Source organism: Dipodomys merriami, unplaced genomic scaffold (genome assembly GCF_024711535.1).
Source record: "Dipodomys merriami isolate MVZ:Mamm:240054 unplaced genomic scaffold, mDipMer1.0.p SCAF_1592, whole genome shotgun sequence".
Lineage (NCBI taxonomy): Eukaryota > Metazoa > Chordata > Mammalia > Rodentia > Heteromyidae > Dipodomys > Dipodomys merriami.
This window is the reverse complement of record NW_027202929.1, coordinates 75,937-103,077: the sequence shown is the minus strand read 5'-3', so window position 1 is coordinate 103,077 and position 27,141 is coordinate 75,937.

The window sequence follows — 27,141 nt, the reverse complement described above, 5'->3', positions numbered from 1 at the left end:
TGTGTGTGTGTGTGTGTGTGTGTGTGTGTGCTGATCCTAGGACTTGAAATCAGTGCCTGGGCACTATTCCTGCAGTTTATGCTCAAGTCTAGCCCTCTACCACTTGAAGCAAACCTCCCCCTCACCTTTTTGGAGGTCATAGGAGATGAATCTCATTTACTTTCTTCTCCAGGCTGACTTAGCACCTAGATCCTGAGGTCTCAGCCTCTTTTCTAAGTAGGATTAGAGAAGTGAGCCTGTAGTGGGTGTTGTATTACTATTAAGTAACATGGTAAACATCATGCCAGTTTATACTCTTTCAAGCAGAGGTTGAGTGTTTCACACAAACCTAAGACACAACCCACTCCATATCTGATGACATCCAGATCTCATAATACGATGAGATAAGTTTTGTTATGCTAACTTTACCTATGAAGAATTTGAGGTCCAGAGAGTTTAATTAAATTTGAGTCCCCAGTTTGTATATAGTGGAGCCTGTATTAAAGCTCAATTAGGTTTGTTTATTTCAGAAAACATTGAGCCAGCATGTATTCTAGTCAGCATGTGTTCTAGCAAGTGCTGCTCTTTGTAAGTACTATTTTCTGCCTGATAGATGAACTTTCTCCTGTATGTATGACTTATTCCTCACTCTTTAACTTTGCACCACTCTCATAAGCTAGGTAAAGTACAAGTGATGAGAAGAGCCATTTTGAACAGGAAACTGATAATGGGGTTTGAGCTTGGTATCACATACATATGATTTTCTTTCATTTGACTCAAGCCTCCAGTATTATATTTGTCTGATTTTCTTTTGTATTGTTATTATAAATGTGATTTATACAGAGATTGTAATCATATAATTCAGGTAATGGATATATTTCTTTTTTAATTTTTATTTATTTTTTATTGTGAAAATACTGTACAGAGGGGTGAAAATTACATGGGCAAGATAATGAGTACATTTTTTATCAAGCATTGTAGTCTCCTCCTTTGTTTCCCCTTCCCATCACTTTGCAGCCTCCCCCTACTCGCCCCTCCCAATCCTCTCCCCCCCACCAAAGTTGTAAAGTTCGTTTTGGACATGACAACTTGTATTTGCACTGTTGCAACGGGTCCACGTGTATCCTTATTTAAACGACTTGTTTTTCTCCTTCCTCTCCACAAATTATACCGATATCAAATACAGTGAAAGCAGGGTTTATATTGTAGGGGAGAGACATACAAAGCAACAAGGAAATAATTGTAAAATTGCATTAGAAACAAATGCATGAAATAAAAAAAAACATTTAAAATACATATTTTAGGGTTCATTTTCCTAACATCACCTTATCTGACCTGTTCAGCTTGACTCATATATATACTAGATATTGCAAATAAGGGAAATCATGGGACCTATGTTTCTTTGGGCTTGGCTTACTTCACTTAATTTAATTTTTTCCGAGTCATTCCATTTCCTAACAAATGGGGCAATGTCATTCTTTCTGATGGAGGCATAGAATTCCATTGTGTATATATAACACATTTTCTTGATCCATTCATCTATTGAGGGGCATCTGTGTTGGTTCCAGATCTTAGATATGGTAAATAATGCTGCAATAAACATTGTTGTGTTGGTAGCTTTAGTGTGGTCTTGTTTGTAAATATTTGGGTAAATGCCCAAAAGTGGGACTGCTGGGTCATAGGGGAGCAACATGTGGAGTATTTTGAGGATCTTCGATACTACTTTCCAAAGTGGTTGAACAAGTTTATACTCCCACCAACAATGCAGTAAGGTTCCCTTGTGTCAATATCCCCTCCAGCATCTGTTGTTATTAGAGTTATTGATTTTTGCAGTTCTAACTGGGGTGAGTTGGAATATCAATGTTGTTTTGATTTGCATTTCTTTTATGGCTAGGGAGGTTGAGCATTTCTTCATGTGTCTATTGGCCATCCTTTTTTCTTCTTCAGAGAAGTTTCTCTTTAAGTCATTAACCCACTTATTTATTGGGCAGTTGTTTCTTTGAGGATTTGTTGTTGGGGGATTTAATTTTTTGAGTTTCAAGTATATTTTAGATATGAGACCCCTGTCCGTTGTATGGCTAGTGAAGTTCTTCTCCCAATCTGTGGGCTTTCTATTGATCTTGCTAGCTATGTCCTTTGCCATGCAGAAGCTCTGAAACTTCATGCAATCCCATTTGTCCAACCTTTATTTGATTTGTTGTGCTTCCGGGTCTCTATTAAGAACATTTTGGCCTGTGCCAAGGAGACCTAGGATTTCTCCTATTCCATCCTGTAATGTTTTCAGAGTGTCTGCTTTGAATCCGAGGTTTTTGATCCATTTGGAGTTGAATCCGGTGCAGGGTGATATATAAGGATCTAGCTTTAGTTTTCTACAAGTAGTTAACCAATTTTTCCAGCACCATTTACTGAAGAGGCTGTCTTTCTTCAATTCTAATTTTTTAGCTCCCTTATCAAAGATTAGATAGCTATAGGTCTGTAGGTTCATTTCTGGGTTTTCAATTCTATTCCATTGGTCCTGAGGTCTGTTCTTGTGCCATTACCAAACTGTTTATTCCTTTGGCTTTATAGTAGAGTTTGAATTTTGGTATTGATATTCCTCCAGCAGTGTTCTTTCCGTTGAGGATTGTTTTTGCTATTCGGGGTCTTATTGTTCCGTATGAATTTTTGGATTGCCTCTTCTATTTCCTTGAGGAATGAGGTAGGAATTTTGGTAGGTATCTCCTTAAATTTGTAGATAACCTTGGGAAGTATTGCCATTTTCACGATGTTAATCTTTCCAATCCTGGAGCATGGGAGTTTTTCCCATTTTCTAAGTTCTGTTTTGATTTCATTTTTCAAGTTTTTCAACTTTTCATCATAGAGGTCGTTCACTTCCTTGGTTAAGTTAATTCCTAAGTATTTTATTTTTGCTGGGGCTATTACAAATGGAGTTGCTTTCCTAACTTCAGCCCCACTTTTCTCATTGTTGGCATACAGAAAAGCCATTGATTTTTGAGGGTTAATTTTATACCCTGCTACTTTGCCAAAGTTTTCAATCAGCTTGAGTAAATTGGGAGTGGAGTCTATGGGATTCTTTAAATACACGATCATGTCATCTGCAAAGTAGGAGAGTTTTGTTTTTTTTTTCACTATTTGGATCACCTTTATGTCTGCATCTTGCCTTATTGCTGTAGCTAGGCATTCTAATACTAGGTGGGAAAGAAGTGGAGAGAATAGACATCCTTGTCTTGTTCCTGCCTTAACAGGAAATGGCTTTAGTTTTTCACCATTAAGTATAATGCTGGCTGTAGGTTTGTCATATACAGCCTTTATTGTATTGAGGCATGTTCCATGGTTTCCTAATTTTTCCAAATCCTTCATCATACAGGGGTGTTGGATCTTGTCGAACGCTTTTTCTGCATCTATTAAAATAACCATGTGGTTCTTATTCTTGCTCCTGGTGATGTGATGAATAATATTAATTGATTTGTGTATATTGAACCAGGTTTGCATCCCTGAAATGAATCCTGTTTGATCATGGTGTATGATTTTTTGGATGAATTGTTGACGTCAATTGGCCAAAATTTTGTTGAGAAGTTTTGCATCAATATTCATCAAAGAAATGGGTCTATAGTTCTCTTTCTTTGATGAGTCCCTGCCTGGTTTTGGGATGAGGGTCATGATGGCTTCATAGAATGTGTTCGGTAGTGAACTTTCTCTTTTGATTACATTGAAGAGTTGGAGGAGTATTGGTGTGAGCTCAGCTTTGAAGGCCTTGTAGAATTCCGCTGTAAAACCCTCTATTTCTCTACTTTTCTTAGCTGGGAGATCTCTTATTGCTGTTTCTATTTCAATGCTTGATATGGACCTGTTAAGATGGTTTAACTCCTCTTATTTTAGTATTGGCATGTCAATATTTGCTAGGAAAAAGGCCATTTCTGCCAAGTTCTCAAAATTATTAGCATAAAGTTTTGAGAAGTATTCCCTTAAAATGTTCTGAATCTTGGTTTTTTCCGTGGTGATATTTCCATTCTCTTCTTTCAGTTTATTTATTTGGGTGTGTTCTCTTCTTTTTCTGATAAGATTTGCTAAGAGTCTGTCAATTTTGTTAATATTTTTGAAGAACCAACTATTTGTTTTGTTGATTCTTTGTATAGTTTTTTTTTGGATTCTAATTCATTTAATTCTGAGTTAATTTTAATTATTTCTTTCCATCTACTGGATTGGGGTTTATTTTGCTGCTCTCTTTCAAGAGGGTTCAGATGCCTCATTAAATTGTTGGTTTCAGATCTCTCCAATTTGTTGATGTAGGAACTCAGTGCTATAAACTTTCCTCTGAGTTCTGCCTTTGCTGTGTCTCAGAGGAGCTGGTAATTTGTGTGCTCGTTTTTGTTCTACATCATGAACATTTGAATTTCCTTTCTAATCTCTTCCTGACCCACTGGTGATTCAGCAGTGTGTTGTTCAGCCTCCATGTGTTACCAGTCTTTCTTTGGTGGCTTTTGGTGTTGAGTTCTAATTTTATTCCCTTGTGGTCTGAGAGAATGCAATGTAAAACTTCAATGTTTCTGAATTTGGACGTTTGCTTTGTGGCCTAAAATGTGGTCTATTTTAGAAAATCTTCCATGTGTTCCTGAGAAAAACGTGTATTCTGATGCTGCTGGGTTAAATATTTGATAGAATTCTGTTAAATCTAGTTGATTTATGCAGTTGTTTAGATCTGCAGTTTCTTTGTTGAGTTTTTGCGGAGTTGATCTATCTAGTGGGGAGAGTGGTGTGTTCAAATCCCCAACTATTAATGTCTTTAGATCTATGTGGGAGTTGAGGAAAAATAGTGTTTCTTGGATAAATTTGGGTGCTCCTTTGTTTGGCGAATAGATATTTAGAATTGTAATATCCTCCTGAAGGAGAGATCCCTTAATTAGTAAGTAGTGACCTACTTTATCTCTTCTCACAAATTTTAATTTGAAGTCTATTATATCTGATATTAGTATTGCAACTGCCGCGTATATTTAGGGCTGTTTGCTTGGTAGATTGTGTTCCAGCCTTTAACATTGAAAATGTGTTTGTTTTTACGGGCAAGATGTGACTCCTGAAGGCAGCAGATAGAAGGATCTTGCTTTTTAATCCCACTAGACAGTCTATGTCGCTCAATTGGAGAATTAAGTCCGTTAAGTTTGAGAGATAGGACTGAGATGTATTTGCCATGTTATCCACCTTTTTGGGGGCTGTGACAACTGTGTCTTTCCTATGGTTCTTGGATTCTCAGTTTGGCTGCAGTTTCTTGGCATTTATTGTGGTTTTGTTGGTTTTCTATGTGTAGGACATCTTTAAGAATCTTTTGTAGTGCTGGTTTGGTGGAGAAGTATTATTTCAATTTTTCTTTGCTATGGAAGGCTTTTATTTGGCCTTCAGTTATGAAGGACAGTTTATCTGGGTACAGTATTCTTGGTTGATAGTTGTTTTTCTTTAGGGCATGGCATACATCACTCCAAGGTCTTCTTGCTTTGTCGCTGCTGAGAAATCTGAGGTGATTCTAATTGGTTTCCCTTTATAGGTGATTAATCCTTTATCCTTGACTGCTTTAAGGATCTTTCCTTGGTCTGAATTGATCCTGTGTGGATTATAATGTGAGGGTAGGATGTCCTTATCTGGTCAGGTCTATTTGGTGTTCTAAAAGCTTCTTGTATCTGAACAGGTCTATCTTTTTGCATTTTTGGGAAGTTATCTGCTAGGATCCTGTTAAACAAGTTTCCTAGACCATTAACTTCTGTTTCTCAGTGCTCCTCTACACCCATTATCCTTAGATTAGGCCTTCTGATCGTGTCTTCCAAGTGTTGGATAGATCTATCATATTTCCTGGACTTGACTTGGATGGTGTATGTTCTTTCCCTATAATATCTAAGCTATCTTCAATCCCTGAGATTTGATATTCTGCATGGTCTAACCTGCTGTCGAGACATTCTACTTTGTTTTTTATTTCTTTTCCTTCTAGTTGGTCAGCTTTAGTGGTTTCAAATTCTTTGTTGAAGCTTTGTTTTAGATCTTGTATGAACTTCTTTACTTCCTTAATTTGGTGTTCAGTGTTTATTCTCAAATCACTTAGTTGATTGGTTATGGTTTCCTTGGACTCCCATTCCTTCTGTTTGGTTCCATTCAGCATTCCCTTTGTGGTCTCCCTGACTTCCTTCAGCTTTTTATTAATGGATTCCATGAATGCCTTTAGTGATCTTTGAGTATTCTCATCTTGCTCTCTCAATTCCTGTATTACTCTTTGCTTACCTTCCTCATGTTCACACCATTCCTGTAGTTCTCTTTGAGTGTTCACAGCCTGCTCACACCATTCCTGCCTTTCTTTTTGAGTATTCTCAAACTGCTCACACAAATCCTGTATCAGTTTTTGAGTAGGTTCCTCACGCTCATGATATTCCTGTATAAACCTTTGGATTGCCTCCTCTCTCTCACTATCATGCTCATACAGAGTCCTTTTTTTGTTTTCAATCTTTTCATTTATCATGTTTGCCAGCAGTGTTTGTAGAGGTATTTGGGAACTCTACTCTGGATTATTCATTATTTATTCTGTCCCTGATTATCATGAGTGGGAGTTCAATACCCAGAGTTGCCATGTTTCTTGTGTTTCTCTGGCTTACTCTGCCCATTTGGGATGAAAATAACACCAGTTTTGTGCTAGAACACTATCTTAAGGCAAGCATCAACCAAAGTCTCTATTTGCACAGTCTATAGTCTGCAGATACAATGTAATTCAACAGATAAATCTATTCAACATCAAACAACTATATATTAATGGGCTACGAACTGCAAAGAAGAATTTGGTAAACCAGAAATTATTAGGTTTAGGGAGAGATGTGAGTAAAAAATAGGAATAAAGTGATGTGGCAAGGCACAGGGAGAGTTAACTTAACTAAGTCCTATACTCAAACAGGAAATAGGTTGGATAGTATGAAAGGAGAGAGAGAAAATAAAGAAGAAAGAGAAAGGAAAAAAAAGAGACCCGACAAAATAGAAAAGTAAAAATTAAAAATATGCAGGATTGAAAACAAACTATTCAGAGAAGAATGTGCATATAATGAGAGAAGAGGAGGTATATAAAGGAGATGTGAAAAACTTAAAAATAGAAATACGTTAAATATCATATAGGTTTAATGAGGTAGTACTGCTATTAAGGAATTTAAGCCTAAGAGGTTTTGAATTGAGTAATAAATTTGTGGATTAAATGTGTACACAATGGGGGATAAGGCCTAATCATCGACTACGGGTTTATCTGAGGATGCGCAGAACAACAATTAAGTCACATAAAAAAGAATGAAGGAGAAGAAAAGGTGAAAAGGATAAGAAAGAAAGAAAAAAGATCTGAAGTTTAGTAGAGCTAAACAAAAAAAAATTAAAGAAAAAAAAAGAAAGAAAGAAAAACGCACACACTCATATACCCCTAAAATAAAAATTATAAGAGGAAAAAAAGTTACTAGAAAAAAATTTTTTCAAAAAAGGTAAAAATTAAAAATTTTGAAAAAAGTTTTAGAAAAAAAAATTTTTATAAAATGTACAAAAAAAAGAAAAAAGTTATTTGATTTTTTTTGGAGGGGTGGGAAAAATTCTGTATCTCCCTTGTGTCCATAACCAGCCTCTTGTTGGAGTCTCTGGTCTGCTTGTGGTGATTGATTTTCCTGTGGCTTGCTTGGTTTCTTAAGTCAGTTTGTTTGAACAGGCAGAAAAATGCTCTGCTTTCTCCAATGTTTTGCCATCCTCCTCCCAGGTTAGTTCAATGGGAGGGAGATCTGCTTTGAGTATCACAAAAGATGGAGATGGGTTTTTCCTCACGTTTGTAGATCCTGTGATGAGGCTAGGTTCTGGGTAGAGTTGAGGCCTTTCAGCAAACAGTAGCTTTTCCTGGGGGCTGGTTTGTGAGAAACTCACAGAGCCCAGCCTGGAGCCACTCTCAGGGTTTATGTTACTGAATTTCAATTGATTGTCAAGGCTGCTAAAGGGAGGTGCAGCCTCTGGCTCTGATAACCCAGTGAAGAAATCCACTCCTGGGGCTGGTGCCCTTGCTGGGTGACTTTTCCCTGGGTGGAGCTGAGTCTGGCAGGTCAAGTTAGGTTCTTGTGACCTGCTAAATGACTCTAGTTTTCTTTCAAGGCCTGAGTTGGAGCTAGCAGCTCCACTGAGCTTTGTCAGTATCCAAGATGGAGATCTCCGGTACTGGGGGGGGGGGGTGGCCTTCCCTCCTCTGCTCCCTGAGAAGGAGTGAGGACTGTTAAGCTTCTACTCACTCTGAGTCTTGGTTCCTGTGTCATCTGTGGTCTGCGAACTGCAGGATGAAGATGCCTGCTCCTTGTCTGTTCTTTCTGTGTTGAGTAGAATTTGCTCGCCCACCATGTGTGGCTCCTTCGTCCCGGACTCTGTTTTGCAGGTATGGCGGCTACAGCCACCACTGCCACCGCTGCTGCCACAGCGGCAGCTGCTGGAAAGTGCTCAGATCTGTCTCCTTGCCTGAATTTTCCCTCTCTGGCCTAACTCTCTGTACTGTGATGGTACACTTGGTGTGATTCTCTGGCTTAGGACTGTTCACTGGAACTCTAAAACTGCTTTCTATGCGAGAGCTTGTTTAGCCTCCAGCTTTTCCTCCACCAACTTCCCAGAACTCTGAATATATTTCTTTTTGGAAGTGTCACCATTTCCCTTGCTCTCTGTTTTTCTCACTCACTGGTTTAGTTTTTATTATCATTATTATTAATATTATTATTATGGTGATGTAGAGGGGTTAGTTACATTCGTGTGGTTATGACTACATTTCTTTTGTCTTTGTGGCTTGAACCTCAGGCCTGGGAACTGTCTCTGAGCTCTTTTACTGAAGAATGGCACTCACATTGAGTGACAGCTGTACTTCCACAAGTACATTTCTTTTTGAACAATGTCACCCTTCCCTTCATCTTTTCCAGTGTTCTCCTCCATCCCTACCAATAAGTTCCATAGTTCATTTTGAACATAATATCAACTGAGTACCACTACGCATACGTTCATCCTTTGTCCCTCATTTATAGGTCCCCTTTACCTTTCCAAAGAGATAAATGAAAAAAAATTACAAAAATGAAAGAAAGTAAAGAAAAAAATCATCTTGATTCTGTTCCTGGTCACTGGTTATTTTTGAAGAATTTTCTCTCTCTCTCTCTCTCTCTCTCTCTCTCTCTCTCTCTCTCTCTCTCTCTCTCTCTCTCTCTCTCTCTCTCTCTCTCTCTCTCTCTCTCTCTCTCTCTCTCTCTCTCTCTCTCTCTCTCTCTCTCTGTGTGTGTGTGTGTGTAAGTTTGTATGTGTCAATACTGGAGCTTGAACCTAAGAAGCTGACTAGCTTTTTTACTCAAAGCTAACAGTCTATGACTTGAACCAAATTTGCACTTCTGGATTTTTGAATAGTTAATTGGAGATAAAGTTTTCACATATTTTCCTAGTTGGCCTTACTTCAATCCTCTTTCCACAAATTTCAGCCTTCTAAATAGCTAGAGATACAGGTGTAAGCCACTGGTGGTGCTTGGCCTACCTTCTTTATGTTAAGTAGATGAAATTTAAAAGAAAGTTGCAACAGTAGTTCAAATGAAATTAACTTTCCCAGCTTCATTAAGTTTTAATACTTTGTCACAGTTAATGTGTACAGAACAACATTTTTTTTGTAGATGTTCCTGCAATTTGGTTTTCATCTTGGTTTTTCCTCATGATGAACTTGATTTTATAGCTTTTACATACGAAATATTGATAGGAATATGTCCTGAGTGCATTAATGATATCTTGTTGGCTTTCATAGGAAATGGTGCAAGCTAAAACTTGTCATGATAAATTTGTGTGCCACACCCTGATGATATACCCACATTCTTACCCAGAAGACAGTAGTGCCTGTTACAAATCATTTAGATGTGACAAAACCTTGACTCAGGCCTTTTCTACCACCTCCCTCTATGTCCTTCTCTTAGCAATCCTGAGTCTCCAGTGACCATGACAGAGCCCTGATGGACCTTCTCAGTACACACAGCCAAGGTCACCAGTCAGGCATGGCACTCACATCGGGATGCGAGACCGGTGTTTGCTTTCTATGATTGCATGAAACAGGAACTGTTAGGTCCCTAAGCTGTCCACAGTCCTACGGGTTCCTCATTGAGCATTTGAACATAAGAATTAAGGAGATATCAAATTCAGTCTTCTTTCTGCCAGTTATGCACGTTTTTCTTCTGCTGCTGTCATCTTCTGTTGAAATAAATGATCTGGGCTCTAGAAGCCATTTTGCTTATTCTAGACCCTTAGGGTAAGTCTGGGCTTTATACTTAGACAAAAAGATATGTAGTGATAAGAAACTTAACATTTTTTCTATTCTATTATTACCCAAATATGTTTGCAAATTCTACCAATAATGCTTATTATTAAGAGACATTTATTTAACAGTCACTTTCTCAAATTCCTAACTTCCTCAATGAGCTAAGAGAAGCCACAGAAACTCTCAGGGGCAATTCAGTTCGACCTCTTATTCAGGAAGTAGTGCCAGTGTGCTAGACCTCCAAATTGAACAAAGAATACTGCTTATATCTCAGATTACCCACCCAAACTATACCAAAGAAATCTAAGGACAAGAGATTAGTCTGACTTGGGAACGAACAACACAGATTAAAAAAAAAGATGAGTTCTAAGTTAACAGAAACAAAAAGAAATTTTTGTTTATTCAAATAAAAAAGATACTTGGGTAAATTTGGGTGCTGCATTGTGTGGTGAATATTTTGAATTGTAATATCTTCCTGAAGGAGAGATCATTTTATTAGTATGTATTGACCTTCTTTAACTCTCCTACATAATTTTAATTTAAAATCTATTTCATCAGATATTAAGACTCCAAGTCCTACATTTTTATGTGGGCATCTTGTATATACATTTTTTTCAAATTTGGGGAGGGGAAGGGAAATAACAAAATGATGAGCAAAGGATATAGGTTGACCCACTGTAACAATTAAATGTACTCAACACTATGTTGAAAACGAACTTTACATCTTCAGGGGTGGTGGGAGAGGAGTTGGGAAGTGTGGAAGGAAGGTGGCAGGAGAAAAACAAAGGAGGAGGTAATAGCACTTGATGGGAAATGTACTCATTACATTACTGAAGTAACTGTAATCCCTCTGTACAGTATTTTTACAATAAAAATATATACAAATAAAAAGTTACATTTCTCTTTATCACTTAATTGTGGTTATATGTATTTGGTACTAGCTTCTTGAAAGTCCTAAAGAACTCTTTCACATGAACTCATCTTGATAATTTTTTGTTGCTGTTGTTGTTGTTTTTTGTTGTTGTTTTTATTGTGAAAATACCATACAGATGGGTTACAATTACATGGGCATGGTAATCAGTACATTTCTTTTTTTTTTTCTTTTTTTTTTCAATCGTGGGCCTTGAACTCTGGGCTTTGACCCTATCCCTCAGATCTTCAGCTCAAGGCAAGCTCTCTACTGCTTGAGCCACAACACCACTTCCGGTTTCCTGGTGACTTTTTGGAGATAAGAGTCTCACGGACTTCCTCAGTTCACAGCCTCCTGAGTAACTAGGATTACAGACTTGTGCTACTGGCACCCGGCATGAGTACATTTCTTATCAAGCAATGTTTCTTCCTCCTTTGTTTCCCCTTTCCATCCCTTCCCATCACCACCGCGACCCCCCCCCCCCGGCCAAAATTGTAAAGTTCATTTTTCAACATAATGTCTTTTACATCTCATTGTTGCAATGGGTCCTGTATCCCTATTTAAACAATGTGTTTTTTCTTTCCCCTCCAAAAATTATACCAACATCAAACACAGTGAAAACAGGGGTTGTACCATGGGGGAGGGACATACAAAGCAACAAAGAAATCATCTTGGAAAAAATGATATTAAGTGAAGTAAGACAGGCCCAAAGAAACATAGGTCCCAGGGTTTCCCTTATTTGCAATAACTAGTATATGTCTGAGACAAGCAGAAACGGTCAGATAAGTTGATATTAGGTGAAATGAAGTCCAAGCTTGAGTTTTTTTAAATACATTTTCATTTGAAAAAATCTGTAGAGAGGGGTTTCAGTTACATGAGTGAGGTAATGTGTACATATACTCTCAGGAACTGTTACCTCATCCTTTGTTTTTCCCCTACCATCCTTTCCCTCTCCACCTCCCCAAATACTCTCTCCTTTCCCTCCACAAGTTGTAAAGTTCCTTTTCAACATAGTGTCTTGTACATCTCATTGTTACAATGGGTCAACCTCATATCCCTATTCAAACATTTTTTTTCCTTTCCCCTCCCCCAAATAGAAAAATGTATATACAAGATGCAGGGCACGAGAATCAAACCCAGTGAAAACATGTATTATTCCGTGGGGGAGGAACATACCAAAGGAAAAAAAAAATCACATAATACATTATAAATACATTTAAAAAAACTGTAGCAAGCAACAAAAAATACGTATTCTTGTATATTAACCCCTCTGTACAGCATCTTTACAATAAAACAATTTTAAAAAATATAAAAATTAAAAAATATATGAAAACTCTAGCTAAATAACTAGTGTATGTTTAAGACAAGCAGAAAAATTCAAAAGCTATGTACATATGACCATATAAGATGACAGTAATTCATTGATTTTCTCCCTCTATGCCTTCCCTCCTCCCACTCCAGCCCCCATCCTTGCCCGCCGCCACAAACTTATTAAGTTCATTTCCAATATAGTGTCTTGTGAGTATCATTGCTGTAATATGACATCTTTTGTACTTCTTTCAGCATTTTGTTATTTCCCTTCTGTTCCCCAAATCAGACAAATACATGTACAAGATGGAGAGTACCAGATTCAAAGACAGAAATTGCAGGGATACAGCCAATGGAAAAAGAAAAAGGAAATAATAAAAGAAGAAAGAACTAGCTGTAGTACATTGGCTACATCAAGATTGACAAATAAAGAACTACTGTTTCAAAGTGTTGGCATTCATTTAATTTAGCATCATTTTATGTGGTCATATGTTCATACTTCTTGGGCTATTATGATCCTCTGTTAGGACTAACTTAGGCTAACACTAATCATTGCAAATGAGAGAAATCACAGAGCCTAGGTTTCTTTGGGCCTGGCTTACTTCACTTAATATGATTTTTTTCCAAGACTTTCCATTTCCTTACAAAAGGGACAATGCCATTCTTTCTGATAGAAGCATAAAATTCCATTGTGTAAATAGACCATATTTTCTCTATCATTCATCTATTTTTTTTGGGGGGGGGTCAGGTCATGGGGCCTGAACTCTGGGCCTGGGTGCTGTCCCTCAGCTCTTCAGCTCAAGGCTAGCACTCTACCACTTGAGCCACAGAGCCACTTCAAGCTTTTTTCTTTTTGCTTATGTGGTGCTGAGGAATCACACCCAGGGCCTCATGCATGCAAGGCAAACGCCCTACCACTGAGCCACCTTTCCAGCTCTCATTCATCTGTTGAGGGGCATGTGAGTTGGTTCCCTATCTTAGCTTTGGTAAACAATTCTGCTACGAACATAGTTGTGCTCGTAGCATTAGTGTGGCCTAGTTTGAGATCATTGGGATAAATACTGAGGAGTGGGATTATTGCATCTTAGGGGAGTTCTATATTTAGTCTTTTTAGGAACCTCCATACAGTCTTCCAGAATGGTTGAAACAGCTTACATTCCCACCAACAGTATAGTAGTGTTCCCATCTAGCCACAACTCTGTCAGCATCTGTTATTATTATTATTCTCTGGATAATGGTCATTCTAACTGAGATGAGGTGGAATCTAAAGGTGGTTTTGGTTTTGATTTGCGTTTCTTTTTTAAAAAATACGCTTTTTATTGTAAAAATATTGTACAGGGAGTAACAGTTACATGATTAAGGTCATGAGCACATTTCCTATTGAGCATTGTTGCCTCCTTTGTTTTTGTCCTACCATCCCTTCCTTCCTCACTTCCCATACTACTCCCCTCCTCCCCCTTGCCAAAGTTGTAAAGTTCGTTATCACCATCTCATTTTTACAATGGGTCAATTGGTATCCCTATTTAAACATTTTATTTTTTCCCTTCCCTTCCTCAAATTACAAAAATGTATATACAAGACACAGGGCACTGAAATAAAACACAATGAAAACAGGGGTTAAACAGTGGGGAAGGAAGTCATCAAAGAAAAAAAATCACATAGTACATTATAAATACGTTAAAACCATAGCAAGAAAAAATAAACCACTTGTGTCCCTGTCTTTGGCTTCATTTCGTTTAATATCATCTTTTATTGTCATATGTACATAGCTTTTGAACTTTTCTACTTGCCCTAGACTTATACTAGTTATTACAAATTAAGAAAACCATGGGACCTATGTTTCTTTGTCTTACTTCACTTAATTAATTTTTTCCATGTCTTTCCATTTCCTAACAAAGGGATGGTGTCATTTCTGACAGGAATTGCCAGTGCACACTGAGAATAAACAAAGATTAATACAGGAATTTCATGAGCATGAGGAAACTAATAAAACATTAATGCAGGAATTGCATGAGTGGGATGGGAATAGACAAAGATCAATTGAAATTCATAGAATCCATAAACAGACAGGAAAAGGAATCTAGGGAGGCCACAAAGGAAATGCTGCATGAAACTCAACAGAAGGAAAGGGAGTCCAATGAAATCATAGTTAATCAAGTAAGGGATTTGAGAATGAACTCTGAAAGCCAAATTAAGGAAGTAAAGAAGTTTGTACAAGATCTAAAACAAAACTCCAACAAAGAATTTGAAGCCACCAAAGCCGACCAATTAGAAGGATAAGAAATAAAAAAGTAAACAAAGTAGAAAGTCTTGACAATAGGTTAGAGCATACAGAAGATAGAACCCTGGGATTGAAGACAGCCTAGATATTATAGAGAAAGAACAGACAACTTTTCAAGACAAATCCAAGAAATGTGATAGATTTATTCAACATTTAGAAGACACCATCAGAAAGCTTATTCTGTTGATTTGCATTTCTTTTATGACCAGCAATGTTGAACATTTCTTCAACTGTCTATTGGCCATTCTTATTTCTTCTCTAGAGACGTCTCTTGTTTTTACAAATTTCATTCTGTTTTTCTCTGAGGAGCTGGAGAGAATTCTTGTGAATTTCTCTCATTTATTTAATTTTTCTGTGTTTATTAGTAGTGCTTAGCCACTTGACTTCAAGCTCTCATTGCCTATCCCCACAACACTGGCATTCTACCACTTGAGGCTTTTAGTTGTTATTTGGAGAAAGAATCTGCTTGGCTTTTCTGCCCCAGATGGCTTTGAATATTGAGGGATCAACAGATCTCAACTTCCTGAGTATCTAGTATTGTAGGCATGAAATGAAACTTAGAAGTTGTGATCCTTAAATGGAGAAAATTTGCCTAATTGCAAAATTATTTGTTTTTTATTTTATTTTTGGAAAAAAGTGTCTCTCACACTTTCCCTTAGGCTGGCTTCAAACTAAATCTCCCTGGCTTCATTTTCTGCATGTTGTGATTACAAGCGTGCACCATAATATCTTGCACAAAACAAGTTTTTGAATAACAAACTAGTAAGTAAGAGACCTTCACATTCTCAAAAATAAAAATGAAATGTTACACCAAGACTTCCGAGTAGGAGTTCTCACCTGTAAACCTAGCCACTCAGGATGCTGTGATCTGAGTATTGGGGTTCAGAGCAAGACTAGGCAGAAAAATCTGAGAGACCCTTTTCTTCCAATTAGCTAGCAGAAGTCTGGGACTAGAGCTGTGGCTGAAGTGGTAGAGCACTGTCCATAAAGCAAAGAGATAAGGGTCAGCACCAAAGCCCTTTGTTCAATCCCCCAATGCTAGCAACAAAAACAAAGAGAAAGGCAAAGCAAGGAAAATGATATTTTTTTTTCTAGGAAGTCAAATGCAAGAGGATTCCTTTGAGTAATTAGACCTCCAATTATCTTTCTTTTTATTAGCAAATATTAATTATATAAATTATAAAAATATTAATTATTATATATCCACACATGGATACAATGTATCATAGTCATATCCTCCTCCATCACCTACCCAGTCTTATTTCCAGTTAACCACTAAACAGCTAGAAACAAGAGAGGTAGCACAAGTGGAAGAGTCCTAGCCCTGAGCAATAAACATAAGGGACATTACCAGGTCCTGAGTTGAAACCCTAGTACAAGGACGCCCCACAACAAAAATAAAACAAGCTATAGCATATAATTGTCTACAGGAAATAGTAATATCTGTCATTAAGCTCCCACACATTATAAATAACATGAGGAAACAAAATTTCAAAGCTTTTTGAATAGCATTTTATTCTCTGAGAATAACAGAGTAACAAGACATTGCTCTTGTCTGTTCTGTCGCATGATATTGGATACAAGTACAGGATATTCTCCAGAAAGAGTCTCTGCACAACTTCTAAGGAAACAGAGGCTGCCTTCTTTTTTAAGGGTGAAGGAAATACTTTGTATCTGGTTTTTGATGCCTGTGAATCTATGGGAATTCATCAACATATTAAAATTACATATAATTTATAGCATTATATCATATAATAATAAAGGTCAATTAAGGTACTTTAAAACTAAGCAAAGAATAAGTTTAATTTCTAACAAATCAACAACAAACAAGGAAAAAGGAAAAGAAAATGAAACATATCTTAAGCAGCAGGCTGGTGGCTGGAACCTAAAACCCCTGTTTTTAAGGTGAGAACAGAAGGACATTGCTTACAAGGCAGCAGGAGCAGCCAAGTTTTGGGGAAATAATATGAAGATCACCAACATAAATTTTAGTAGAATTCAAATGCTGCTGGCTCATCGCTATAATTCAAGCAAGTCTGTAGGGTGAGATCTGAGGACCACCTTTTGAGGTCAGTCCTGGCAGGAAAGTGCATGAGGTTCTAAGACTACAATAAAGCCACAAATGCAAAAAGTAAAGATGTGGGCAAAAGAGACCATGGACAGAACTCTAGTCTGGACTTTAAGCTCTCAGAATAGACAAAAACAAAAACGAACGAAGAAAAAAACAACAGAAAAATGGGTGGGAATAGAACTGATGAGGTCCTAGGTTACTAAATCCAGTAATGTAAAAATGTAGCCTAATCCAAACAAAAAAGAATAAATTTATTACACACTGGTATATAGAAATTTATTTAGTGAGAATACAGAAGGAATGTCAAATGTAAAAAATGCCATAAAGGTATCTTTCTTTCTCTTTCTTCTTGCTAGACGGGGACTCGAACTCAAGACCTGACACTTTGGTGCATTGGCTATCTGTCTACCAACAGGACCACACCTCCATCACCACATTCTAATGGTATCAGACTCTCATGCTTCTCTCTAGCAGCACTTGTGTCCTTTCGTGTGCCTATTGGTTTTGCATGTGACTTTCCAAGGACTGCTCCAGCTATAGCCTCTTGAAGAGGGAGAGGTAAATAAGGGCCCACTGCAAAATCTCGTCTAAACTGAGTGGGGTTCTTCTTACCTGTGATCTTGCTATAGAGGAAGTGAGGTGTGTGGGTGATGGTAGGAAGGCAGCTCAGATGGGGAAAAGAATCAACTGGGCTCTGCACTTACCACCCTCAGCCCTCAGTTTGCAGGGCCACAGCTGTCTGGAGGTTGGCCTCAGGAGGCCCCACTTTTCCCTGCTCTGTGCATTCTCATGGAGCTCCCCATGAGAGCATGAGTTCCAAAGATTGCAGTGACCATGCTACAGCCCCTCAGATTTCATTCTGCAACTGTAGCCACTACTGAAGCTTCCCCTGCACCTACTGCTGCCTCCTTTTTGGCCACTTGCCCTCATTCCTCGCCTGTCAGTGCCAATAAGGGCCTCCATGATCACCCCTCCACCCATGCACCAAATGTCCTCTGGACTTCCAGTGACTCCTGGTAGTCAGTAGGACCACATGTCCATTAGAATGACATAAAGATAAATGTTACACAGAAACATGAAGAACTACTATGATGGATTGACCTTCATGGCCTCTGATAATGGAAGCTTTATCCCCATAAGTTTTGCATCACTATGAATTTTTTATTTTCCCACAGAACCCAATATATTTTCCTTCTGCTTCCTTTATTGGGTTTTGTCTTACTATTTCCAAAGAATTATGCTATCACAGACTGGTGCCATGTCTCTGGTGAGAAGAACCAAGAGGTAAAGGATATGGGACCTAGATAATCCCTCCTTACCAGAAGAGTCCACCGCAGGTCAGAAATGCAAATCTTAGGAGAGTGGGCACAGCGGCTGCCTCCCTCTCTAAAGTATGGCTCACATCTGGAGAGGATTTCAGAACACCTCTAAAACCTTGCCATTAGTTGCCTAAAGGCAGCTATTACCGAACAGTATATTGAATTAGCTCCACCACCAAAGAAACAACCACATCTAGTACATTGAGCTCACAAGGATAGCATGGAGTTCCAGTGAAAATGATCTTTAAAATGAAGAAATGACACTGTCTAAAATACCAAGAAAGAATGGGAATGACACTGGAATAGGCAGAAATACTTTGTGTGCAAAAGAGGGGGACAAAAGAGATGAATTACAGTTGATTGGGAAATGGGCAGTGACAGAGAAGAAGCTAGTAAAGACAATGAATGTGAAGATGGAGAGTGTGTCATGGAAATCACAGATGGTGCTTCTTGTGCAAGTAGTTAGTCTTTGGCAAGTGATGATAGGAAACCTCAGCTTCCTAAGGCAAGACCTGGCTTTATTGCCTATCTGCACTGAAAGGGAAGAATCTCCTGCCTCAGTTTCCTAAGTTGTGGTATCACTGTCATGCACTACCACATTCCTCTTTGAAACATTATCTTTCATGATAATTATTGATTTTCCACCTTTGACTTTGATAGTCTTGCATCTACATTTCTTTTTTTATGGAGGGGAGGGGGGGGTCTGGTCATGGGGTCTGAACTCTGGGCCTGAGCGTTGTCCCTCAGTTTTCAGTTCAAGGCTAGCACTCTACCACTTGAGCCACAGCACCACTTCCGGCTTCTTTTCTGCTTATGTGGTGCTGAGGAATCGAACCCAGGGCCTCATGAATGAGAGGCAAGCACTCTACCACTGAGGCTACTTCCTAGCCTCCATCTATGTTTCTTGACCTTGGTATAAACATGTCTCTCTTTGGATATAAGGAAAGGAACATAATTCCAACAACTTCCCATACTGAAACACCTACCTTGGGTACTGTTAACTCACTTTGCTCATCTGGCTTCTGTGGAGACTGTCAATTTGCTCTGCTCCTTAAGAGGCCTGCCAGATTCTCAGCTGTGTACTAGAGGAACACGGAGGTGGAGGGTTTAAGATGGAAATGTGAATGAAGAAATTTACTTCACTGAAACTTCTGTTATTTGCCATATTTTTGCTTGTCATGTTTACCTTGCTCAGAGTTTACATTATTTTAATAGTATGATGAAGTAATAACATTTATTTTCCTCAGCATTTAAGTTTAGTTCTTCGTTTTCTTTGAGACAAAGTTCTAAGAAAAAAACAACTAACCTCATGTGCATTTCCACAAATGGATGTTTTCCTTTTCATATTCCCTTGTAAGACAATAATTCTTGGTTTTTGGAAAGTTAGGAAATAGAAATAGACTAAAACTTTAAACAAAATTCATTTATTTGTGATGTCAGTAGGCTTTGGATTTTTAGTCACTAAAATGTGTGTGATTGTGTTCAGTCTGGTCCACTCCAGTGAGAGCATCCTTCTTTACTAAGTTATTAACAAGTGAATGGATTGCCTGACAAAATTTGGAGATTTTGTTTTTGTTTTCTTGGCAGACCATTAAAACTTTCTTTAGAGAAAATAAAAATCACACTATCTTATCTTCATAGAGTCCACTATGCTTCAGGTAATTCATCTGTAACCTTTAGCACACAATCCAGTATACTTGCTTCTGGATTTATTGGAGCATTCTAGCTGCCACAAACAAGGGAAAATATGCAGCCAGTGTTCTCTGGGTCTGGATTACTTCCCTTAATGTAATGTTTTCCCAGTCTTTCCATGTTGTTACAAACTGTAGTCTATCGTGCTCTGTGATGGATGAGTGGGATATCTGTGTTTGTGTGTGCATGTGTGTGCAGATCTAAACTTATACATATATACTACATTTAAGTGTTATCTGGGTATTGGAAAGTGAGAGACATGAGCCTTATCAACAGTCTTGAGTCTTGTTACCCTTGTGCATGGCCTGAGGTGACAACAGCTGATAGGCTATGAGGCATAGAAAGAGGATGTTTCTCTCACCATCAACTTTAAGGTAGATATTGAGCTCAGCTTTCTCTAACCACGGGTCTTCTATTGTAGTAATCCAGCTAAAGATTCAAAGAAACTATTTTATTTTATTTTATTTTTATAGTCCTGCATCTCTAATTCTCACCAGGGCACTGTCCCTGACCTACATTTTGCTTAAGGCTAGCACTCTACCACTTGAGCCAAAGTGCCACTGCTGGCTTTTTCTGGGATTAACTAGACATAAGAATCTGCCTGTGTTGGCCTTGAACTGCAATCCATAGATTTCAACTCCTGAGTACCTAGGTTCACAGGCATGAGACACCAGTGCACAGCTAGAAACTAAATAATGGGAGTATCCATTATATACCTCCACCTATCTTTGGAAAGATTTTCTAGCATGTTCTGACCAGACCAATGTTAACTACTAATCACTAAGAAAATAATTCTTGACACACTCATTACTACAAAAGAAATCATTGAGCTAATCTCCATAATATGACGCAACATTGTATAACTCTTACATATAATACTCCCAATTTATCTCATTCTTGGATCTTCAAACCAACTTCTAATAAATATGAACATTTGTATGTGTAAAAGCGAGTGCATGATTTTGACCTGTGACTTAAGAAAATAGAACCTTGGGTTGGGAATGTGGCTTAGTGATAGAGTGCTTGCTTAGTATGCATGAAGCCTTGAATTTGATTCCTCAGTACCACAAAAAAGCCAGAAATGGTGCTGTGCCTCAAGTGGTAGAGCACTAGCCTTGAGCAAAAGAAGCTCAGGAGCAGTGCCCATGATCTAAGGTCAAGCCCTTGGACTGGCAAAAACAAACAGGACTAGAATAAAATGGGAACTCTTAATCTTGTATGCACTTCTGAACTTTATAACTTGTAAAATATAATTTTAGCAAATTAGATTTGTTTAAAAATTGAAAACCTATATTACATGCTATCTAATATATGTGTTTTAAAATATAATTGATACCAATGAACCCATATTCTTTGAATAACATACTAATCAAACTTATATGCACCTTTGAAGAAGCAAATTTAAAACTTGGAAATTATTTGAAGAACTGAGACTTGGAGGATTTTCTACATTCTCAATATACCTTATTATGAACAGGAACACTTAATGTAGAAAGCAAAATTAGTGGTTCTCTGAAAGGAAGATTAGTAATATTTACCATTGAAAAAATAATTCAGGTAAACACAAATAGCACCCCAATTGAGTGCTCTTAGGGGCTAAAAAAGGTACCTCATTCCCTGGATTGTGAACAAGCATTCTGAAATGTATAGCGACAGATAAATACTATTATTAATGATTACCATTTGGTTTATTCATCTACAGGAAATCTCATTCCGTCTAGTTCTTTATATTGAACAAACATTCAAATTACTAAACTATACACAATGTTTCAAAGTTTACATTTTATGAAAATGAAGTGAAACAATATTGGTGCCCAATGAATGTGAGATGATGAGTTTTAAAGGGTTTCATATATCTTAAGACATTTGACTTACATGAATGGTCTGGGAGTATTTAAGATAAATGGATAAGTAGATTACATACATACACACACATACATACATACACACATATGCATGTATATTTCAACAAGTACAATAAAAATCTTTAAAAACAAATCACGCCACTGGTAGCTGCAGATCAAACAATTACACATAAAGAATTCTTTTTTAAAACACTGAAAATGGCTCATCAGAATACTTGATAAAATTCATATTAGAGGCCCATTTCTTCCAATTCTATTACTGATGTGTCACTTCAATATGTGAATCCATTTATTGAAAGCATTTGTCCCTTCTTTTTGAATTTAATTCTAGGAGTCTCTACGTTCCTTGTTCTTGGTGAATAGCATCTTTTTTTATGTTAAAGGTCAGGACAATGGTTGGGGGGGTCTTTGTAGTTATCTGATATGGTAAAGATAGAGCCATCAACTACATCATCTCAAAACTGTTGAAAGTCACAGTGGCTGTGATCCTGGGAAGCACAGGTCTATCTAAGTTTACAGGAAAGCCTGGAGAAATCTTCATTTGAACACATTCTCTAAGCTCGATAAAGGGCTTGAAGGGAGCTATCACTTCTGTAACATTCAATAATTCACTACCTAAGGGAAATTCGTGACTGATGGCAATTGTGACTTCAAATATCTTCTTATTTTATTTGAATACCAGTTCTCTTCCTGGATGAGGAGCTTGTCCACTTCCAGCAGATCTATGCTCCTACTTTGTAATAGTGCTCTGAGGGACTGTTTTGGAATGGGGTCAAAATTCTGTTCCATTGAGCACTGTCTCAGCCCCATAGGCTGAGGAGAGTGGGAGGAGGTGGGGATGGCAGGGAGATGACTCCTTCTTCTAATACAGGCAAGGCTGCTCTGAAAAGAAGTCAGAGGATCCCTCTACAGATTAAATGTCCACAATTAGCCAAGCAGGAAGTACCTCAGCAGGGCTGAGTGAAGGAGTGATTCTAGCGGGAGCCATGACCCTGGGTCTTGGTCTGGCGCAGCCAGACCAAGTAGCTGCAGCTACTCCAGCTATTTCTCATGAAGTTCCAGTGTAGCCCAGCAGCTGCATGTCTGCTTCCAGCAGTGCCCCAGCTCCCCAGTCCTTCTTTGCTAAGGCACCAGAGCAGACCATGCACCGCTACAAATACAACATGCAGGAGATCATACCCTTGAAGCCCAGTATTCCCCAGACAAAGCCCCTATTCCCTGGGCTACAGCCCCAGCTTCAGCTCCAACTCCACCGGATAAGAAGGGACCTGATGCTCCCCCTATAACTCAGGTCAGATTTGTCACTTCACTAGCCCAGGAGGGGCTGTAAGAAAAGATCCCATATTGGGGAAGGCAGCAGATGAGACAGTTCATCTGCAGCCCAGTTCTGGCTCCAAAATTTTTGTGGATTTGGGGGTCTGTTGAAAAAGGTGGCCTGTAATTTTCTGGCTAGAAAGTTCATTCCTTCTCCATTCATAAAGTGTTTGGTGATTCCCAACTTGCCACTGATTACTGGGTATAGACTGGCAATCTAGGGATGCCCTTGCTGGTGGTTCAAGGCAGAGGCTTTCAGGGAAAAAGGACAAAGCTGCTCTTCCTGTTATGCCTGGCCCTTGTCCCTGCTTGACCCCCTTCTACCCTGAGAGAATCCCACACCGTGTTTGTTGCTATGAATGGGTCTGTTAACCAGGTCCTTTACCTTGTGTTTACTCTGAAATTGGAGAGAAGTTGAGCCAAAGCTGCCCCTATCAAAGCTTGCCCCCACCCCATTTTGCCTGCCATTCATGGTATTGCAGGTTTGCCTTGGCAATATGTATATTGCCCTCTCTCTCTCTCTCTCTCTCTCTCTCTCTCTCTCTCTCTCTCTCTCTCTCTCTCTCTCTCTCTCTCTCTCTCTCTTGCTCACTCACTCTGCATCTCTCCATTTCTCTTTTGCCTTTATTTTATTTACACTACTATGTATATACTATATCTGTATAGTATAGATATAGTATATACTTGTATATAGTATATATAGTACATGCTATATATATATATACTATATATATGCTATATATATACTATATACATAGCAGTGTACATATACTATTATAAATTTTGTGTTTTGTAACTTTGTAGCATTTTAAGTAAGGTTGTGTTTATGCTTTGCTGGGTACAATAAAGATATTCTATTGAATAAACCTAGCATTAGAATGCAAAGAATACATGTCTTCTGTTACATTTTTCCTTTATTCATGCTTTCCCTGATTTTTTGAAAAATATCCTCCTCACTGAAATATTCTTTTGTTCCTTGATTATAAAATGAGTCCATTCTCCAGATAGAAGTCTACCGATAATTTTCCTATTCTTTCTGTTTTTATCTTCTTGAAAAAGCCCTCCAATTTGGGCACATGTGAAAGAAATGAAGTTGATTGATAAAGTTGCAGAATATCACTGTTCATTAAAATGTTAACCTCTTATAAATACGTTAGAAACAATAACAAGAAAGTAAAAAAAAATACTTGTGTCCCTATCTTGGGATTTATTTTGCTTAACATCATCTTATCTGGTTGTATGTACATAGCTTTTGACCTTTTTTGGTTGTCCCAGATATATACTAGTCATTGCAAATAAGGGAAACAGTGGACCCTATGTTTCTTTGTGGCTGGTTTACTTCCCTTAGTATAAATTTTTCCAAGCCTTTCTGTACCATGTGATTTTTTCTTTGTCTGTTCCTCCTCCATGGTATAACCCATGTATTCACTGTTTTTCTTGTCGATACTCTGCATCTTGTATATATAGTTCTATAATTTGGGAAGGGAAAATGCTTAAATAGGAATATAGGTTGATCCATTGTAACAATGAGATATACAAGACACTATGTTGAAAACTGAACTTTACCATTTATGGGGGGTGTGGGGAATTGTAGTTGTGGAGGTGGGAGGGGAGGGATGGTAGGGGAAAAACAAAGGAGGAGGCAACAATGCTTGATAGGAAATATACTCATTACCTTGCTCATGTAACTGTAACCCCTCTGTACAGAATTTTTACAATAAAAAGCATATTTTAAGAAGTCAACCTTTTCTGTTTCAATTGTCTATCAATAAAAATGATTCAGAGGCTGTTGCTTCCCCATTGAAGATGAAGCTCAAATGCTTTCATTGGCACTTCATGTTAGTCAAGTATGTGAGAGTTATTTCAAACCTGACATTGAAATCTTGTGTATTTTACATTCATCAGAATGCAGAATTAGGAAAAAGAAGCATTCAACTTTGAAAATAACAGAGAAGTTCTAGATAAAAGTCACTGAGAAATTGCAAGATTTTCAATAACAGAGGTAGTACCACATCTGGTTTTTACTAGGGATAAGTGTCATGGATTCTTTTGCCCTGGCTGGGTGCAAAAATTAATCCTCACGGGGCTGGGATGTAGCTCAGTGGCAAAGCGCTAGCCTAGCAAGTGCAACGTCCTGAGTTTGATCCCCAGAACCAAAAAAGAAAAGACAAAAAAATACAGTTAAAAAAAAACCAAACAAAAAATTAATCCTCACATCTCATCTTCCTAAGTAATCTTTACCACTCAGAGTGAGAATCGAGTTTAGAGTTTGTTTTCAAGACTAGTGCTCTACCGGTTGAGCCACAGTTCCATTTCTGGCTTTTTATTAGAGATGTGTCATGGATTTTTCGCACAGGATGGCTGCAAACCTTAATCCTCAAATCTTAGCCTCCTATGTAGTCCTTACTACTCAGGGTCAGATAGAGTTTGTGTCTGACCATTTGGTTCAAGACTAGTGCTCTACCACTTGAGCCACACTTCCACTCCTGACTTTTTTCCCTGGTTAATTAGCGAGAAAAATCTCATGAAATTTAATACCTGGGTGGTATTTTACCTCGATTCTAAAATCTTAGCCTCCTGAGTAGCTAGTGTGAGCCACCACTGCCTGGTTCTACACTTGGTCCCTAGCTTCAGGCCCCTGCTCTTCACTCCCTTGATATTATTGGTGGTGTCCTCGTTTCAGATTTCAATTGAGCTTAGTGTCCTGCGTCATTCAGTCTCTGGTTCCAGGAATCTATAGCAAGGCTGTTATGACATCTAGACTAACCATAAGGCAATAAGCCTGGGATAAACAGCGTGGTGTCCAAGCCTGCGGCTTCTTACATCTGTCACTGGGCGAATGATCCCAGGACTCATTTAATGCCACTGCCTTCTTGGAGGCCTCCTAGCTTCCTTACGATCTGACTGCAGGCATGTCATGACCTGGGGTGCAGGGCACTAAGGTTTCTCCTTCATTCCGCTGCCATAAATGGGACTTTCAGAAGTCACTTCTCCCTTTTGAATCTTCATTTCACAGAAATTGTGCTTAAAACCCTGCATTCTGATGCTTCCTTCTTCTGGATCTTTGCCTATCTAGCAAGTTTGCCAGATGTTCATGCCAACAATTGTACTGATTCAACACCCAGTGACATGGGGGCCCTCTCTACTCCTCCACTTATGCCAGGCTCAAAGGTCTTTCGTACCTAGCATGCATCTTGATTCCTAGAAACCCAGGGCTATGATTTCCCTGAAGAGCCATGGGCTTAAAAACTTTGATGGAGTTAGGCACCAGTAGATCACATGTATAATCTTAGCTACTAAGGAGGCTTTGTTGTAAGAATCAAGGTTCAATTCAGGTTGAACAAGTCAATAACACTCCTCTTACAATACCACTGCATTCCAAGACGTGACCCCCCCAAAGATTCAAACCAACTAGAGATGTTCTCATTGTGTGTGGGGACTAGCCTTTCTATGAGCGTATTCCTGAGGGCTCCTCTTGATCCAGGAGCCTTGGAAGGGGCAAAAGCTTCCTCCAGCAGCAGGCTTATTTCCTGTCTATGACCAGCATAGGCCACATCCTCTAGCAAGCAGAACCTCCTTGTCCAAGTTGGGAGAGCTGCTGTCCCCATGATATCTGCTGGGGAGATGCTAGGCAGCTTCATGTGCCTGTGGGTGAGTGGAACCATGGATTCTGCTAGTCCATCCAGCAAGGCTTCATCCAGAAGTCTATCTAGTGCCCAGCCAGCAGAGCCTGGTATCTCCTTGGGTTCCAGCATCCCTACTCTGCAATGTTAGGGAACCCACAGAGCCCACTGTGATGTCTTCGCACTCCAGTTTCAACATTCCATTGCCAGCCACCAGCCTGTCCTTTAACTGTGGGCCTTGGCAGTTTTACCCTCAACAGCATGGGACATTTCCAGATAGCAAGCAAGTCTAGATCTTCATTTGGAACCCTGAAGACTACTAATATAGGCTCATCGCCTGCCCCCTGACAACCTGGACAGCCTGGCCCTCCCAGCTCCATTTTCCAGCATGTGCTTAGGGGCCTTCGGAGCTCGGCTTCTGCTCCCTACAACTACACATGTCTCCTGGAAAGAGCCCTTGAACCTGTTGCGCCCCAGAG